This window comes from Nyctereutes procyonoides, unplaced genomic scaffold (assembly GCF_905146905.1).
Source record: "Nyctereutes procyonoides isolate TBG_1078 unplaced genomic scaffold, NYPRO_anot_genome, whole genome shotgun sequence".
In the NCBI taxonomy this organism is placed as follows: Eukaryota; Metazoa; Chordata; class Mammalia; order Carnivora; family Canidae; genus Nyctereutes; species Nyctereutes procyonoides.
In genome coordinates, this window is record NW_026575020.1 from 58,446,202 (window position 1) to 58,466,571 (window position 20,370).

Consider the following 20,370-nt stretch of genomic DNA (forward strand, 5'->3'; position numbering starts at 1 on the left):
AGCAGAAAGAAGGAAAGACGCTCCCTGAGCTCCTGGAGGGAGCCTCGCCTGCTCATCCCATACTCCTGGCCTCTACACCGATGCCGGGATCAGCCCGGGTTGAGTTAAGCCGCCTGGCTTGCGGAACTCCGTTACGGCAGCCCCGGGACACTACCACACACGCCAGCAGGTGGACGGGACACAAACCGCCATCTGCTTGCAGCCCGCTGGCTACTTGGAGCCCAAGATGGGGGCTCATGCCCCCTCGTGACTTCCATGACCCACAGCGCACATCGGAGCAGAACATGTGGGGCTCCGCCCCTCAGAACCACAACGTCATCCCGGGGGAGGTCTCCACTGCTCGAGGCAGGGAGCACACAGATGCAGAAATACGGCCAAGGTCCAGGAGCCTCCAGCCAGTGGGTGGTGTCTGGCAAACATCTCCTGCTGTCAGTACAGGGAGCTCACTGCGTCCAGGTGCCCCGTGTGGGGCCACACCTGGCAGGCATGTCCAGCTCCATGGGTGCCCTCTGGAAGGGACCAAGGCCATGAGGGATGCATTGGCATGTGCAGCGGTCACACAGTGCAGTGGAGGAAACGTGTGTGTCCCCCCAGATTTACAGGTTGAATCCTAACCACCAAGGGGTTGGTATCAGGCGGTGGGGCCCTTGGGAGGTCACAAGGCTCACGAATGGGATTAGTGCCCCTGAGAAAGAGACCCCCAGGAGCTCCCTCATCCCTTACCGAGCTATCGCGGACACAACAAAGCACACAGGTTTAAAGGTGGAGTTCGTAAGTTCTGAGGTGTGGACGTGCCCCCGGTTCACAGTGAACGCAGCTACCCCCGGAAAGCTCCTCCCGCACCCTGAGATCTCCCTCCTACCCCTTCCTGCACCCACTGCCCCCCACCTCGAGCCAACCACTGATCTGTTCTATGGAATTTTACATAAGTAACATTATTCAGCACAGACCCTCTTCTTGGTCCGGCTCCTTGCACATAGCGTCATTCCCCAGAGAGGCGAGCACGCTGCCGAGCGTATCCGAGCCTCACTCCTTGTTACTGCTGAGCGGCACTCCCGCGCATGGGCGGACGTCTGAGTGATCTCCAGCGTGGGGCTATCGCCAGTGCAGCTGCTGTGAACGTTCGTCTGGACACGTGCTTTCATTTTATAAGCAAGGTGGGCAGGCAGGCGGGGGGCTTGTTCTTACCCACACAAACGTGCAGAGACAGGATGGCTGTGGCCTCTGGGCATGGCAGAGAGCATCCATTACCACCTGCAGAAAACCCAACTTTGGGGAGCAGGGGGGCTCGTAGGGGTTACAAACTGCCTGCATTCTCGTGGTTGTTGCAGGCAGAAAGCAAGCTAACGAACTGTTAGTGGGAAATAGTTCACTGAAGTGAACAGAACAAGAATGCCGCAGAATTATTAAAATCATGGCCTGGAGGACCACGTGGCATTCTACAGCTTTCAATTCAGATGAGCGTGCCGGGGTAGGATGTGGGGGGCACGGAGACGGGGCGGGGGCAGCCAGGGGTCAGGTGGATCAGAAGCCCCCTGGATCCATTCTCTGCAAACGAGCATCTCTACCAAGCCCCCTCACTCCTGCATGCCCACCCCGCCCACAGGGCCCCCTAATCCAGCTGTTGCTTATTATCAACGAAAGCGGGGACCCCTCCCTTCTACAACCAGAGCCTGAAGCAGACCAGCCAAGTAAGCAGGAAGCAGCCCCTGCCACTTCTGCACAGCAGGCCCCCGGGCAGCCTCCAGGGCCTACTGAGGAAAACGGACAGACCCTTAGAATCATCATCCTCCAGTAAAATTTAGAAAACGTCTCCCCATCAGTGACAGAAGATGCTTATGTCAGATAACTGGACCCCGACATTTAGCTGTGCAAGATAAGGGCCACACCTCCTGGCCTCCCTGGCAGCCAGGTATGATCATGTGACTACACTGTGGCCAATGGGATGTGAAAACAAGGGGCACCTACAGCTTGTCGGTCATGACCTCAGGAGAGACCCCTGAGCTCACCCTCACCTCTCATTTCCTCCACCAGAGGCTTGGAATGTGAACAAAGGAGGACCCTCTGAGACCAAGCATGTGGAGGCAGCACTCTGAGGACAGGAACCCCAGAAGGAGAGCCTGGGTTTCCAGATGACCTCCTTGAGTGCAGCCACCTCCCTCTGGACAGTCCCTCTGACTTCCTGAGGGCTCTGGAGCCCTGTGCACATCCTAACTAGAACTATGTTTCTGTCTCGTCCTAGCATTGAACCTCTGCACGGAGCTGCACCACAGGCTACAGGATCACTGCTGATATACTTTTTCTTTTTTTTAAAGATTTATTTTTATTTATTTATGATAGAGAGAGAGGCAGAGACACAGGCAGAGGGAGAAGCAGGCTCCATGCCGGGAGCCCGACGCGGGACTCGATCCCGGGACTCCAGGATCGCGCCCTGGGCCAAAGGAAGGCGCGAAATCGCTGAGCCACCCAGGGATCCCCACTGCTGATATACTTTGGGGAAAACAAAGAAAGAAAACCTAAGGCCAGGACAGGCCATCGGACTGCCAGGCCACACAGTGAGGCACGCACAAAGCTGGGGTTGGATGGATCTCCCGCACCAGGGCCTGTGCAGGGGAGCGTGCCCTTTCTCATGCTGGGTCTTGTTTTGTCCCCAGCAGTGGCAATAAGTGACCCTAAGCTCCCAGGCTCTTTGGACCAGTGCCCCTCCCAGTGTCCCCCATGTGCATCTTTGAGACAGCTGCCCTGCCCCCAGAGGCATCCACAACACATGTCCATCATGACAAGATGCCGCTGAAAATGAGACCTTAACTTCCAGGGACTGTTCACTGAGCATGGCTATGTGGCTCCTAACCCATGAGGCCAGTTCCCAAGAAATCAGAAGGTGACCTCCCTGGAGAGGGCGGCAGGCAGTCCAAGGCGGGGGGACAGAGGGCTTGGGTACCTGGCCCAGCACAGCCACCTGTACGACAGGGACACACCATTCACATCTCCAGGACTCCACTTTCTCCTCTGCTAAGGGTGGGGGACAAACCCCATGGCCCCCCAGCGCATCTCCAGGACAGGATCCTACCTGAAGCCATAGGATCGGCACTGCAGGGAGCAGCTATGTCAGACACTGGGGGCAGGTGAGCTGCATACTGTTTCTGGGGATTTGCCTCTCTCCACTCCTCCCATAGGAAGTCCACTCTTTTTCCAAACTAGCTCCTCAGTTTGCTAGTTTGTGTCTGCTTCCAGGAGCTCCACTGTCACGTCCTGTAGGGTGGGGGTGGGGGTGGCACCGCAGGAAGTGTATGATGCCCAAGCTGCAGAAATTCAGAGTCACACCAGGAGCCCTGGGTCCCCCAAAACCCTGGTCCTCCAGGTTGGGCTTCACCATAACCCCTCAGAACATTTCTCCCCCCAGAGCTGGTGGAGCAATGGAGACAATCTTGTTCTCAGATCTGCCCCTGCTCAAGGGTCCTTGCTGTGCCCCGCCCCCAACAACAGGGCTGCTTGAGCAACTAGAAGCCCCCAGCAGACCTCCCTCCCTCTGACCAGCTCAAAATAGAACACATCGACCCCTCCTTGGCTGGGCGGCAGTCCCCGTCCCCAGCTCCCCCCCAAAGACCCCCCCCCGGAGAAGCCCCACCCCCAAAGACAGGCTGAGGGATGACAGACCCTGGGCAAGCACTGTGGACCACGTGCTGACCCCTGGCCTAGATGTGCCCTGTGCTCAGCCTTCTACAGATCCAGCTGTGCTGCTGCTGCAGACTCTCCTGGACAGAGGAGCCCATGCTGATCTGCGACCTCAGGGCTGACACAGGAAGCCAGAAGCGGTGCGTTCCCTGCTCCATCGCAAGCTGCCGGAGCCCCAGGCAGTCATGACACACAACACATCAGGCTGAAGTGGCTGGGAGCAGGGCCAGCAAGGACAGCCTTGTGCTGCCTTTTTTTTTTTTTTAATTGAGGTGAAATTCGCATAACACAGAATTAACCATTTTAAAGTGCATGACTCAGTAGCATCTAGAACCTTCACAAGATTGTGCAACCATCACCCTATCTGGTTCCAAGACATCTCTGTCATCCAGAAGGAGACGTTGTACCCACTAGGCAGACACTCCCTGTTCCCCGACTCCTGTGCTTTTTGATGCCGGTGAATAACATACAATTTGCTCATTGTTCTTGCTCCAAAGCACCAGCACTCTTTGAACAGGACTGTCACACTGTCCTTGTGTTCCTGGCTTGACCACTTACCCCACCGATACTCGGGGGACCTTCCCAACTGCCTTCTACCCAAAGGAAGTAATTCCTCATGCAGAATCTCCATTCATTCGTGGATTCAACAAGTATTCCTCAAGCACGTTCTAAGTGTCCAGCTTTGGGTCAAGCAGTGACCCGCAGGCCTGCAAAGGGTCCAATCCTGCCATCCAGGCGCTGGGTGCCGAGCTGGAGGAGCAGATGGGTAAACAGCTAAAGGACAATGCCACATGGTAAAGCACTTTGAGAGAAACATGAAGAAATATTCCACCCACAGAGTAGCCCTGCCATCCTCCACGAGCATTTCCGTCTGCACGCCCACGCCAGCACGGCCACCTTCATCGCCAGCGCCATCTTTACATGCCTGAGACAGGGACACGTGTGCAGGACAAGACCACAGCCGGCAACTCACAAAAGAAGACTTTAAAAGGACCCCAAAGTGGGAAGGAGTCTGATCTCACCAGCCACCAAAGCAATGCACATCTAAACAAAAACACACTTCCATTTTTCTCCACCAGCTGGATTCTGAAACCGCTGATTGCATCCAGTGCTTCTGCTGGGAAATGACCCTCTCGCGCGCTTGCTGGTGGGATCCGAAGCTGCGTAATCCTCCTGGAGGGCAGATTGGCACTCGGATCAAAAGCTTTCAAATTGTGTTTAACCTTTAACTCAGCAATTCCACTTGTAGGAATTTACCCTAAGGAGAAAGTCAGGAACAAATGCAAAGATTTATCTCCAAAGATTTATGTACTAGAATATTTGCAGCTTATGGCTTCAAAGACTGAGGACAAGCTAAATGTCCAGCTGCAGGTGCATGGTAAATAATTTGTGCACTCATTAAAAATCCTATTGTAGTAGAACATTGAATGCCACTGCAAAGTGTTCATAAGCCACCAAATGAAAAGGTTTATAAAAACCAGAATGTGCAATAAATGCCAATTCCGTGCCTCCAGCGTCCAGGCGGGATGGAAGGATGCAGCCTCCAGGGCTGGCAGCGACTCCCTCTGTAGATGGACATCGGGTGGTTTATTCATTCATCTTTTTTTGAATTTTATTGTCTACCCTAAGTTTTCTACATTGGACCTAAACTGTATTTGTAATCAAGAAAAATACAAGGAGTGTTTTTATTTAACTCGATCAGAAATGTTACAGAGTTGATCTACCCTCCAGAGGACGAGCTTGTTGGGAGGCGGGTGGGAGGGACGGAGGATGGAAGGCATCCCTGATGAATGTAGGGAGCCACCTGCAGGGTTTGAAGGTTCTCATGCCTTTGACCAAGAAGCTGACAGAGCGCCTCGGGAGAACACGGTCGGCTGCGCGCTGCACCTCGCGAGCTGACTTGACACAGCGCTGATTATGCAAATCAATCACTGGCTAATCAGGGAGATGTGTCTTTGCTGCTGTTGTTTTTATTTGTTGCTCGGTAGCCAGACTCAAAACATACCGCAGAGGAGGGACCAAGACGTAGCTTTCTTTATTCTAGGAGGAAATGTCCATGACGTGCCGCCGATCCAACCTGCTGATGCTTTCAGACCAGGCTGTACGTTGATTTGCCTGTGCCACGGGGGGGCTCTCCGAGTGTCATCGGGGCTCACACACCCCTGCCACGGCCACACTCCGGCCCTCCCTCAGCCTCTTCTCAGAAGGCCCACACCCAGGGTGATCATTTGAACTGTAGTTCTGGAAGTTTCACCATTATGAAATATGTATTTTTAAGGCTCATGACTCGTGAGAGGACTAGAACAAAATGACATTTACTGAATTCCTACCATGTGTGAGGCACCTAACATGCATTTTCTCATTTAATGTTCAAAAAACAATGCTGTGAGGTCAACATGATTGTCCCCAGCTTACAGATAAGGAAACTGAGTCTCTGAGAGTCTTTTTTTATTTTTGAGAGTCTAAATAACCCACACTTTTGGGGCTGGCTCAGGACTTGGCAGCTGGCTTCCCCCAAAACTAGCCATCTGAGAGAGCACGAGAGAGTCCCAGGAGAGAGGCCGCAGGCTTTGTGATCTCCCAGCCCGAGGGCCCCAGGAACCCACATTCTACGTGGACCCCCAGTAAGTGCTTCGCAGAAAGACCTCCGAGGACAGACAGAGCTCTGTGTCACCCGACCACCCCCGCCTGGCACAGAGACCCAGCAGCTGAAGAAGCAGGGTGCCAGTCCAGCTGTGCACACCACAGGAGTCTGAGCCCCCTTCCTTGTGAAGCAACATTTCAGAAGCCAGGAGACAACTCTATTGGGAGAAGAGCACTAATTAAATTTACTGGGATCATTGAAGAGGAAATTATTTAATATTCTGAACAGATTTAATATTTGAAAGCATGGACGGCCCCAATCTATTGTGGGTGGGTTCTCTGCCACGTGGACCCACACTGGGTGGGGTCCAGGTGCAAGCCCATGGGAGGAGACTGAACCACACAGGGGACACAGAAGGCTCGGGGAGGAGCTGGGAGCAGGCCGAGGGGCAAGGTCCTCATTGTAACCCTGTATGGCTCTGCCCCAGCCTCCACAGGCCCCTGTTGCCACCCCTATAGCAAGACGAAGTCTTACCCATGAGCCTTGTGGGTCCCTGGCATTTACCCACATGCACCCCTCTTCCTGCAACCCAGTGTCATTTGTTAACCAAGTTACACACCAGGAGAGATGGTCTAGAAGGCAATGGACTCCTTAGAATGATGATCTAAACACCCTTGAGTCCCATGGGGAACATGGGGGCAAGTGAGCACCTTCACCAAGTCCCAGAGATACCAAGTCTGGACCTTTGGGATGCTGCTCAATCTCATCACCTTGATGCCACCCAGAGACCATCACGAGGTCCTCTGAGAAACCGTTCCTGCAGGAGCTCCACCCTGCACGTGTGTCCTCCAGAGCCCTGAGCAGCAGGTGACACCCAGCCCCCAGGCCTCTCCTCGGAGGCTTGCTGGCAGGGCCCCAGGCTGAGAGTCAGCCTCCCTCATCGTGAGCAGATGAGCCCGGGGTCACAGCATTCAGGGAGCGCCATGGCACTCCAGGTGTGTCACAAATACGGGAGCAAAAGCAGAGGGAACCGTGTGTCCATGAGGACCGTGGGCTGGGGCCACCACCAGCCAGGGGGACTGGGCTCTGCCAAGGCCAAGGCCAGCTGCCCAAGAAACTCCACGCTTCTCTCTCCCTCACGCACGTACACCCCTCTCTGGTCCTCGTCACCACGACCTAACTCTCCCGGGGCACGAGTGTCGTCGTGCGCTGGTGCAGGCGGCAAGGAGAGCCCAGGGCACAGAGTATCCACGCTGCAGCCCCTCCGCCCAGCGGCCTCCCCAGCCCCTGAAGGAAGCCTCGGTGGAGGAGGCTGCCCCTGGGGACCTGGGGACGAGAGCCGGCAAAGGCCGCCACGGCCCCACCAGAGGCGCTGCCCGAGATGCACAGAGGGCCCAGCCAAGAGGCGCGGAGCACAGAAGGACGTGCCAGGGGGAATCCAGGCCCAACAAGTGCTACCACCAGCCTCAGGGAGACCTGGCCTCCCTCAGACCTCAGCAGAGACTTTGGTTTTTGGTAAGTGATTGTCTGCTTCACGCTCCAGGGGCTGGAGATTGGCCATGCGTTATAACTGTGATTAGAAGCCAATAAACCCAACGCCAGGTGGGTCAGTTGGATTTTCCACTGTGAACCATCAGAAGTGCTCTCAGGGCTCGGCTGAGCCTCCCCATCCCGTCCCTGGACACCTCACCTCGACCCTGGGAGTCTCCGGAGCTGGCGCCCCCGATGTGCCAGCCCTCGACACACAGAACCCAGATGAGGACTTTAGTTTGTCTAACTGCCTCTCCCACCTAGTCCCCTGCTCGAGCTGAGGTCAATGTAAGTCTGTAGCCCCCATTCCAGCACCTAGAACCCCATGAAATAACCTCTGTGCTCGGTGGTCTCCGGGAGCTCAGCCTCTGCGGCACTAAGCTCACCTGGCCCGCCGACCCCGGGCATTGGTCAGAGGCAGGGAGGAGTGACCACCTGGAGCCCCTGAGTCCAGAGGGGCCTGAGAATGCGGCCTTCATACTCCATTTTCCATGAAGAATTTACAGATCCCCCTGCACTTGCCCATGGGTCAGCCCCTGCCCACCGCACCCTCAGAGCCCCTGTGGAGCAGGAGAGATCCCCCCTCCCTGCAGGCCCTCAAGGGCCAGCAGCAGAGCGAACCCCACTCCCACCCCATATGACCGTGTTCCATTCCAAGGGACCTGAAGGCCTTCTGCCCTGCTATTCCCCAAGTCAGGCTCAAACCTGCATCCAACGAGGGCCTTCTGGGCTATCAGAACTGTGGACACAGTGCCCGGCCTGCAAAGCTGATGACCCAGCCCCAGGGGTTCATAAAGCACCCACTGTGTGTTTCAATCAGGTAATAAGCAGCAGGAGGGACAGACCATCTTCAGGGAGCTGTCAGGGCAGCTGACTCAGAGAGGACATGAGCCATGAGAGGGGACAGCGCTGGCCACAGAGACGTGGCACCCAGGCCTCCCACCCCGCCATCTGCCGTCTACACTTCCTTTACTTCACCTGTTTCCTTGACTAGAAAACTGATCTCAAGGGCTCCTCCTGGCTATAAAACTCTCTGCTCCTGTAATTCAGGTCTACACTGTGAGGCATGGATGAGACAAGCTTGGAGCTCAGGGTGGGGGGTCACGGCCAAGGGTCGGAGGGCTCTGGGATGGCTTCCTGGCAGCTGAGGCTCAGCCCCAACCCTGCCCCTGCCCCTGCCCCATGAGCCCGGGAACAAGGGGCGACTTCTCAACACCACCATGTGGCAATCTGAATGTTCTGTCCTCTTGGAGGCTGCACACACAGGCTGGGAAAGAGTCCTGGGAGCCTGGAGCCTGGCATACAGGGCCTCCCTGGCCAGGTGAGACCAGGTGAGGCCACGTTCCCTCCCGGGCTCCTCCCAAACCATGCTCTGGGGTGCAGAGCACAAAGCCAGGGAGGGCTGGCCAGGGAAAGTCACTTTCATGAGACGTAATAACGTAATAGGTCACCTTAAAGCCCTTAAAATTATTGTAAAGTGATTAAAGATGACCTAAGACACATAAACCAAAAAAAAAAAAAAAAAAGGAAAAGACTTTCGACTAAAAGATGAACTTCCTTCACAAATAAAAAGTTCCAGCAGATTAGTAAGTAAAGGACAAACAACCCATAGAGAAACCACCAACCACCACTTCATGTAAAGATATAAGTGATTGTTAAGCAGAGGAAAAGAGGCTCAAATAGCAAGACACCATCACTTAGTGTAAGAGTAACAAAAATATTTAAAATACCCAATATTTGAAAAGGAACGAGTGAAAGGACACTCTCTGACACACAGTAGGTGGGATTTAACCGGTGACACCTTTCTGAAGGGCTGTTTGGTGGTGTTTACTAATTTCTGGACAGCTTCACCTTTGATCTAACAATTCCACTTCCAGGAATCTGCCCACTAATTTATGCTCACAAGGCACAGTGCCAACATTGTTACAGCAGCAATGTATTTGGGGGGTCCACCTGCTGGGGAATAAATTATGAGGTGCCCATCTGGTGGCATGTTATGCAATCTTTCTTCTAAACAAGGGAGAGCTATATGTGCTGATAGAGCACCATGTCCACAAAAAGAAACGTAACCGAAAAAGCAACTTCCAGAACAACATACACAACTTAAGAGAGGGACTGAAGAGACAGGTTCAGCCAGGAACTGTCCTCTACTTTTGAACTTTTATGCACTGTTTAAATGCTTTTGCCACAAACAAACATACCTTTTTCACAGAGAAATGGTTTTAAGGGAAATGAGAAAGCCATGCTTGGTTTCCTTGGTAAACATTTCACTCTTTTGTTGTTAAACGAGCTTATGGCAGGAGAAAAAAGTGTAAACTACAGGTTTTTCAAATAAAGACAGATCTAAAAACTATTCATAATCCCACAGCTGAAATACAACCACTGGTGACACTTGGGGTATTATCCACCCAAATTTAGTTTACGCACGTGTGTAAGTACACGTATATGTACAGATGTGGTCTGTGTTCTAGGATTATGTATTTTTCACCATATTCCGAGTCACTCACAGGAGCATCTAAAGAAGCTGTATTATATGCCAGCAGCAGTGACACTGAAGCCCTCTCTTGACTCAGATCTTTCAGATACTGTGCCAACTTACTCCTCCCCTTTGCAGGAAATTTCCTTGAAAGAGTTGTCTATATGTGCCATTCCCCACTTCACGCCTACCCGTGTTCTCCAGAACCCTAAACAAATGTAACACAACTCTTCTCTACAAAAGCCTGACACGATCACCAGTGCCCCGCTCCAACATAGCTAAACACAGCAGTCAGTCCTCAGCCCTCACCTCCATGTCCCCGTGGCAAAGTGGTCCTTAGCCCACTTGGTCCTTAAAAAGGCCCTCTTTACTTGCCCCCTGGGACACCACTTTCTTTCTCAGATGCCTTCTCAGGCACCTTTTTTGGCTTCTCCGAATTTCCCCAAGTTCTAGACACTGAAGTGCCTGAGGGGTCAGTTCTGGGACACCCTCCCCTCTAAATTGGAAAGATGTCACTTCTCACATTAGGTTCCATAGCTTTAAAAATCATTAGCATGGGGACACCTGGGTGGCTAAGCAGTTGAGTGCCTGCCTTAGGCTCAGGTCATGATTCCAGGTCCGGGGATTGAGTCCCCCATGAGGCTCCCCTCAGGGAACCTCCTTCTCCCTCTGACTGTGTCTCTGCCTCTCTCTGTGTGTCTCATGAATAAATAAAATCTTTTTTTAAAAAATCATTAGCATAATCGCTAGAGCAACTGATAAATAAAAAGCACAACAGGTGAGATGACGAAGTCAATAAACAAATTAAATCGGACCATGAACACATACAAAAGTCACCACAATGAAGGTAGAAATGGAGGTACAAACAGACAAGAACCAGCAAACCCAAACAGAAAGCAAACAGTAAACCAGGAGACTTAATTCTGGCCACATCCACAATCACACTAGATGTAAACAGATTAAACCTTACTCTAGCAAAAAGGAAAGGTCATCAGCTGCAGAGACAGACGCAAAGTAAAATATGGTAAAAAAGAAGAAAAAAAACCCACACACCATGCAAAGAGTAAGTATAAGAAGGCTCTCCTGAGTTTGTAGTAACCTCAGATTAACTAGATGTGAAGACAATAGGTACTAAGAGGGATAAGGAGTGACATTCCATAAAGAAAGAAGACAGCTAACCAGCTCGGAAAGTATAAAATACACATCCCTAGTCACAGAACCTCCAAGCAGTGGGCTAACACGGAAAGAATTAAAGGGAGAGATCCACAATTGTAGTTGGAGATTCCAACACCCCTCCCTCAGCAACTGATACAAGTCAACCAAAAATCGGTAAGGAGATGCAAGATCTAAGCAACAGCATCAGCCAACTTCACCGAGTTGACGTTTACAGAACATGGCACCCAACATGCAGATACTCATTCCCTTCAAGTGTACGTGGAATATCTTCACCACGATCGATCATGGGCATGGCCACTGAGGAGAAAGGGTCTCAAGTAATGTCAGCAAGACAGAAGGCTAGAAGGTCTCAGGGCTTGTTTTCCCCAGAAAAATAAGAACAAGGGAAAAACAACTACACGCTGATGCAAAGAGCTATGACCGAGCTCCAGAGTACAAGCAAGCAGCAGCAAAAACTCCAAGGAGTACAAACACCAAAAATGGACACACAGAAAAGCACACCTCTCTCTGCTTGAAGACAATGCAGAGCTCTTTCCCCCCAAGACAACGTGTGCTGAACCGGGAGCTGCCTCCACCCACCCTCCTGGCCTCTCCGCCTGTAGCTAGCTTAAGTCACAGCATAATCCAGCCAGGAAAGGGGAAGGAAAACTGGACCCCCAAGGAGAGGGAAGATGCAGGACCCACAGGACTGTGCTGGGGACCAGACTTGGGGAGTCTGATCAAGGGGGCTGGGGCACCAGCTGGTGGTGAGGGAAGGTTCACCATGTGAGGAGGGTATCTTGTTCCAACAAGTGCAGGCTTCAGATGTAGGTACAAGATCCACAATTACAAGTAAAACTCCCAAGAAAAAAATTGAAACATTAAAAAAATTTTAAGAAATAATAAAACCCCTGAGGTTCCTGCCTTTGAGGAACACCCAGTACGGAAAGCACAGATGACCGAGAGGTAAGGGAACAATGCAAGTGTGCAAGTCCACACTGAGGGAGTGCTGGGGAGACCAGAAACACCTGCAGAGGTGGCAAATGAGCAGGGCCACCTCTCCGAGGCCCTGTGAGTCTTCCCAAGGAGGCAGACGCTGACTCAAAGTGGGAAAAGGAGGGCCGCCTGGGTGGCTCAGTCGGTCAAGCATCCAACTTCTGCTGAAGTCATGATCTCGGGGTCCTGGAATGGAGCCCCTGCCTCTCCCTCTGCCCCTCCCTCTGCTCATGCTCATGTTCTCTCTCTCAAATAAATAAATAAATACTTAAAAAAAAAAGTAGGGAAAAGAGCCCAAGAGATGAGCATGGTCCATGGGAGGTAAGAGCTCGGGGTGCCCGACAAATCAAAGGGGACCCAGGCAACTCGAGTGTGACAGGTGAGGGCCGAGGGGGAAGAGCCAGTACAACCCGGAATATGCCGGGTTTTTGCTCATGAACAAACCTTTAGAGGCTGTGCACAGATATCCAGTGGAGGGTTTCAGGACTGCCTGTTCCAGAAGCTCACGCTGGCTGCGATGTGAGGAGGGGCTAGCAAGAGGAAAGAGACCAGGTGGAGATCCCCCAAGTCCAGCACAAGAAGGGGCGCAGGAACTGCAGGGAACCCCCTGTAATGCCCGCATGAAGTCAGGGAACAGTCCCCTAGACCACCCTCACTTCTGACACCAAGTGCAAGACCACCCTGGGGTTGGATAATTCACTACAAGGACACACTGAGCTCACAAAAGCTGTTATGTTCATGATGATGGTTTACTACAGGGAAGGATACAGATTCAAGTGAACCAAGGGAAGAAGTGCGCAGGGTGCTTCCTGCAGTTTCCACTGTCCTTCCCTCGTGGAGCCAGGACAGCGTCACTTTCCGGACATCAACGTGTGACCTAACACACAGAGCACTGCCGACCAGGAAAGCACGCCGAGCCTCAGGGTCCAGAGTCTACTGGGGTCCACCATGGAGGCACATGATTCATGGCTGACCTCAATCTCCAGCCCCTCTGGAGGGCAAGCTGATACCATGCGACCAAAAGCCCCTGCCCATGTCACACGATGCTGTGGCCCCCAGCTCCACCTTAAATCGCTTTGTTGGTGTGGCCCAAGGCCCCCAACCCCACCCCACCCCAGACAAACCAAGACCAGGACTTTCCAAGGGCTTAGAGATGACCTTCCAAGGGCCAAGGGCAAAGCCCAGACCTGTCTTTGGGCAAGGTCAAATTCTTTGCTGCTCAGCTGTATCCCTCGAGCTGAGATTTGTGAGCTGGGCTGACGCCACCTGGCATTTTGTGAAAATAAATAATCAGACTCCAGAACAGTTTTTTTTGATCCTTGTTCTGAACAGGATTATCGCCCACATACTAGTTGGGGCAAGAAACTGCTGAGGAGTAAAATCCTGGTGCTTGCCATCCCAGGAGGAGAGGGAGGGGTCGATTCTGTAAGACACTGCGTTCCTGACTGACTTTTCTTTGCAGGGCAGGGGGCGGGGGGAATGACTCAGTTTCAAGTCAGTAGAGAAGGAAAATGAGAACGTCTCCCATCATCAAAACAGCACAAAGAACACACAGACACGAAGTTACCTCCAAGAAGCAGTCCAAACTATCCCTTTGCAAGGAATGTGCATCAGAGAAAAGGAAACCTCTTCATGTTCCCAAATTTGCTCAAATGTGTGCAGGAGAAAAACAGCACTAAAACGGCCAGAAAAAAAGTTAATGTAAATTCCATGCGTGTCCAAAGCTTGAACCGTATGCCTCGGTAGATAAAGGCACTGGGAAGTCTCTAAAACTGCTGTAAAACCTGGATTCAAGGGAGGCCCCACCCAGCTCATCACCACCAGGACCTTGAAGCCTGCTCCTCCCTGATGCAGCCCCCAGATGAGGCTCAGAACTCACCAGCACAGACCCCGCCCAATCCATCCTTACCCATTCTGACCACCCCTTCATTCAGTCACTGCTTCCAGCCCTCCTGCCAGGAAGTCCAGCAGCAGCGCAGCATAGCCAGGGGTGCTAGGGAGGCCTCTCAGGAGCGAAGGTGACCGCAGGGCCGGGATAAGGGTGCACACAGCTCCCCGCCCCGCTTGGCTCTCTGGTGCTGTCCCTGCTCTTCTTACTTCTTGGGGTCCCGGGCATGGGCATTTTGCTTTCCCTGCACGCCCAACATCATCCAGCTCGCGTGGACCACAGTGACCACCTTCACAAAGGACGCAATGCCACCTGGCCAGGAGTGAAGAGAGGCAAGGTGGCAGCAGCAACTGGAATTGAGCTCTGGCAACAGAGCCTTGCTAACTGGGGAGGGGTCCCCACTGGGGCAGATGGGCAAGACGGAGGGAGCAGCGAGATGCCCCAGCACAGCCCAGAACGGCAACAAGCAAGGGCAGACGTGAGCCGTAGTCTGTGTGCAGTGGCGGGAGGCCCCGCTATCTTTGACATCCCAGACTCAGACTGGTACCCGCTCCCCCAGAGCAAGTGGTTCCCTCCACATCTGCCCCTTTCATCCAGAGCCGCCCTGCCCTCCCCGTTCCTGCTCAAGCGGCTGGTGATTTTAGTGTCTTTCCTTCCTGCTCCCCCACCTCCTGCCCGTGAAAAGAAACCTCCACCTGGCTCTTTCGTACCCAAAACACACAACTGATTTGTTTCTTAGGAAACTCGCCCTCTGTCTTTTGTCACATATACTGAGCCCAGGCTGTACTTGAAAACAGAGTTTGCCTATCCCAGGTGTTGTGCAGAAACTGATGGCTCACTGGAAAGTGTTGTCAGGAAACGTGATGATGAAAAGTTCTCCCAATATTCACCTAGGGTGTGGGGGGGAGGCATGTAAATTATAAAACCTCACGAAACCCAAAGCCAACTAGCCTGCCAGGGGCAAAACTGAGCAGAGACTCAAAGGAGAGAGAGAAAACAGGTTACAGATGAAGGTGCCGGCGGGCGGCAGGTGGAGGGAGGCCCTCTCCACACGGGGAGCACCAGGGTGCCCATCACCCCAGCCCTGGCTCCTCGCTCCCCCTACCAATGCCATGCTTGGCATCCCAGCTGCTCCTCTGGGCCTTGTAGGGCCGCAGGCACGGCGCTCTCCTGCAAGGAACCAGCAGCAACGATGGGCCCCCAGAAGCAGGACCTGCCCTCCACCCCAAGCCCCTTCCTCTGCTGCGGGCGCTACAGAGAGAACACGAGGCCCTCACACGACGGTGCTCGCCACACGTGCTCATCGTCCCCACCTTTCTTCTCCAGCAAAGACCAGTTGTTTCTTCCTGAAACACAACCACCTCCAGGCAAAGAGCCTGCAGCCTGTCTCTAGGTCACCAGGGAGCTCTGGCCGGCTGAGAGCATCCTTTATCATCCAAGCACTTGGGGCCTTGGTCCTCCAGAGGCAAGGGTCAGAGAACAGTGCAGACCCCTTGTCTCTCCGTCAGTTACCAAGGAGGTGTCTCAGGCCCGCTCAGGCGCTGGAACAGGACACCATGCGCTGGGTGGGCCTATAAACAGCAGACAACGAAAGCTCAAAATCCAAGATCAAGGTGCTTGCAGAGTCCGTGTCTGATGGGTGCTTGCTTCCTGGGTCACAGCCCATGTCTTCCCCCTGTATCATTACAAGGCAGGAGGGGTGAGGGAGCTTTCTGGGGTCCCTTATCTAAGGACGCTAACCCCATTCACAAGGGCTCCTCCCTAAGGCCCCGCCCAATACCATCACACTGGGGGTTAGGATTTGGGCCTATGAATTTGGGGAGGCGCACACACACACACTGACCACAGTGGATGGCATTCACCTCGCAGGGGGGGGCATAACAGATGTATGAGACAACTGACCTGTGCACAGGGCCCCCTGCTCCAAGGCCCAGTCTGGGGTCACCCTAAGATAAACATGATGGCCCTGCAGGGACCCAGGGCTCCGACTGGAAGAAGAGGGGGATCATTCACACTCCAGGAATAAACGAGGACTCCTCCCTGGCTTTTCCTGGACCACTCATGAGCACCCAGACCCCTGAACTGAGAGGGAGGACCTGAGTGAGGCCCACGTGTTGACGTGCTTCAAGCTGCATCATGTACCTGCAGGGGTGCTGCACAGGTGGCCCCGCTTCCACCCGCCCCTGCGTTCTGTTCTCAACCCAGCAGCCAGAGTCAAACCCAGGTCAGATCAGGTCCCTCCTCCACTAAAAAACCCTCCAGCAGCCCCCATCTCGCCCAGAGAAAAGGCCACAGAGGTGTGCGTGGGAGCATCCATCGCAGCTCCACTCATAACTGCCCCAAACTGGAACCATGTGGGTCTCAGCAGGAAGGGAGATGACCACCCATCATACCACGAACACCACTCAGTAATAAAACAACACGATGGATCTCAAATGCTCTACACCAAGGGAGCAAAGCTGGACACCAAGGGGTGCATACTGTGTGCTTCCACATGCATAAGGTTTTAGAAGGCCACGTACCATCTGGTGCTATAAACCAGAGCCAAGGCAACCTCAGGAGGAGGCAGAGAGACCATCAAGGGGCAAAACTCATTAAACTACAGATTTATTACTTGCCAACTGCATTTGAGTTTAAGTGGGGGAAAAAAGTGAAAATGAGTAGTTCTTGATCTAAGCATTAAACCCAATCTGACCACTTGGTCCCCCCTGACATCTTCTCTCACCTGTGGCTCCCCTCTGCCCCTCCATCCTGCCAAACATCTTGCTGCCACAGGGCCTTGGCACATGCAGATCCAGCTCCTGGCATGCTCTGCCCGAGGTCACTCACCAGCCTCACTCAGGTCTTTGCACAAGCGCTGCCTTAGCAAAGAGAATGGCCTGACTTGAACTGACTTTGTTTTCACCTGCAGGGGGTGGGGTGGGACACTCATCCGCCCCCGCTAGAATGAGAGCAAGGACTTTGTTCATCCCTGAGCTATAGCCCCAGCACCCTGAACCATGTCCAGCACTCAGGCGCCTTTAGTAAACATGTGTCTGATGAATGGCTTTGGTCAGCGTCCCTCTGAGGGTGCCCGGCTGCAGAGCGACTACACATCCACGGTAAAGGCTCTCAGGATGATGAATTTCTCTGAAAGCCGACGGCTTTCTCTTCCCCAGAGCTTCCGGGTGCTCTGCCCCTCTCCCTGCCTCCACGCAGCCCGTGCCTGTAACGAAAGCAGGCCGAGCCGACAACAGTCACCACCGCTCTGTCAGTGATGCCTTGAGCTAATTCCTGCAACTGCCAGGGAGGATGCCTTAATACCTCTGCACAAGACAGAGTAATTATTTCTAAACATAGCCGCCTCTCCCCACGCTGTCACTGTTAGATGCCGGTAAGCCTGCAGCCAGTGCCGTGACTCCCAGCCTTGGGATCTCCAGGTCCTGCAGACATCCCCTGAGGGCACCAAATGGGCACAGGCCACGCAGACCACTCAGCCCACCAGCCCTGCCTCCCCAACCGAACTGGGCTGCCAGTAGCTGGCGCAGACCAGGGCCTGGTGCTCTCTGGGGTTCACCCACCCCACTCGCTTGTCACCTGGGCCACCCTGCCCCACCCCCAACTCCTGCCCAGCTCTATTGTCCAGGGTGGGGGCCTCCCAGCACAGGACTAGCATGGCCAAAAGAGGAGGAAAAACCACTCCCATACCCCTTTCAGGAAATTAAGGTGAGAAATCTGGGACCACTTCCACCGATGTGTAACGTCCACAACCGGCCAACCCAGAGATGTAGACTGGCCTATTACCAGGGGGACCTGGCAGTCCCAGCTAAAGCGTATGACGTTTCTCCTGGTGGCAATGAAAGTTCTGCTGTTCTAAATTCTACTGCGGTGGTCCCGAAACAGCTCTGTGAGCATTCTGAAAACCCCTCGATTGTGCACTTCAGATGGTGAGTTGTATAATATGTGGATTACATCTCGACAAAGCAGCTGAGCAAAAAGATGGGAGGCCCTGTGGTGGTTTCCTCTATGCCACATGTCTGGACCACTCTCTCCCCACCCATACACCTGAAAATTGGAAAAGGAATACAGAAGGTTTGAACACCCCATCCGCTGTCCCACTGTTGGGGCAGCAAGGGCCCCTCCCTAAACCCACAGAAGGGCTAGGGAGCCCAACCTCAGCCGTGGAGACCACTGCTTTCTGGAGGACTCAGAAAGTGAGGAGCACAATACCAATCCAAAAGAAGAGGGTCCGGGGAGGGTGGTGGGAGGGCGATGGGGAAGGAAGGGGGAGCACATGTGGCTCAAATTATCATTAACTCTGATCAATCCTGCCCCCAAATTTTATTCATAGATTCTCCACGAGCCACAGTCAGCACGCATGTGAGCAACACGACAGTGCTACGCCCGCTGCCTCTTCCACCACGTCCCTCCGGTCCCAACGACAGTGCTAGCCTGAGCGTCTCCCCACCTCACACTGCCTGAGACTGCTCACACTCACAGTACCCTCTGTCATGCCACGGTCTGAGGGCTAGGGGTGGCATGAGTCCACAGCGGGGGCTCTCCACCCTCAAGCTCACGGTGGTAGCCTGACACCCATCCTGAAGGACCGTCCCACAGCAACCTGGCTAGAACTGTCCTTCCCACAGTGCCAATCACACCAACCCAAGAGGGCTGGGGAGACTTCCTGAGGATGCACACACCCTCCTCCCCAGCTGTCCCGGCACCATTGCTCAGTGAGCGCTGACCAGGCAAGCCCTCAATCATTAAAACACACAAGCGTCACTCATGTCTTACCTTCCCCTACCTTGACATGTCTGCACAGTGGGTGTGAGCTAACTGCAGGGCGTGCCGCAGTGGTCAGCAGAGCTGGCCCCGGGGATGCAGAGATGGTCAGCAGTCAGCCCTGGGGCGCACAGGTGGTCACAGACCCGGTCCTGGGCTCCACAGGTGGTCAGCAGTCAGCCCTGGGGCGCACAGGTGGTCAGCAGAGCCGGCCCCTAGGGCGCAGAGATGGTCAGCAGTCAGCCCTGGGGCGCACAGGTGGTCACAGAGCTGGTCCCTGGGGTGCAGAGATGGTCAGCAATCTGCCCTGGGGCGCACAGGTGGTCAGCAGAGCCGGCCCTGGGCTCCACAGGTGGTCAGCAGTCAGCCCTGGGGCACACAGGTGGTCAGCAGAGCTGGTCCCTGGGCTCCACAGGTGGTCACAGAGCCGGCCACGACGGGCCCGGGAACAGACCCGCAGGGCGGCGGCGGTGCGGGCCGCGAGCAGCGACGACCCCGCCCGCAGCCCAGCCCACAGGCAGGCCTCGCCCACACGGCAGGTCACCGAAGAACCAGGCGGTGGAGGTACACGTCCTGCGCTCCGAGCTCTGAACCCACGCCCCGGGCAGCCTCACCGCGGAGGCCGTGGAGGGGGCCCGTCGCCGGCCCGTCGCCTCCTCCAGGTCCGCGCACTTCCGAATTCGGGGGCTGGAGGGCACCGTGGAGGCGGCAACACGCGCGCGGGGCACCGGCACACGTGGGCAACCCGTCCAGGCACACGGGGTCACGGTGGCTTCCCAGCCTCCCTCGCGGCAGGACGGAGCCAGGGGCCCTCCAAGGGCGCATGCGCGTTGTGGTTTCCCAGCCTCCCTCGCGCCAGGGCGGAGCCACGTGGCCTCCAACCGCGCATGCTTCGTCGTGATTTCCCAGCGTCCCTGGCGGCGGGTCGCAGCCGCATGGCGGACGAGTGGGGCTGTCGCGGTCGTGTCCCTCGCACCACCGCGACCCCAGGTGCGGCTCACCCGGGCCACCGCGGAGTGGCGCTCCAGACGGCGGCCCCACCGGACGGAGGAGGGCGGCGCAGCCCACATCGGACTCGACGTGAGAGAGGAACGAGCCTTGATTGAGATACACCGTGGGATGCGCGGGCTGACTCTGTGTTGACTAATCCGGCAGCTTCTTTATATCTTTTTTTTTTTTTAAGATTTTTATTTATCCATAGAAAGAGAGAAAGGCAGAGACACAGGCAGAGGGAGAAGCAGGCTCCATGCGGGGAGCCCGACGCGGGACTCGATCCCAGGCCCCGGGGTCACGCCCTGGGCTGAA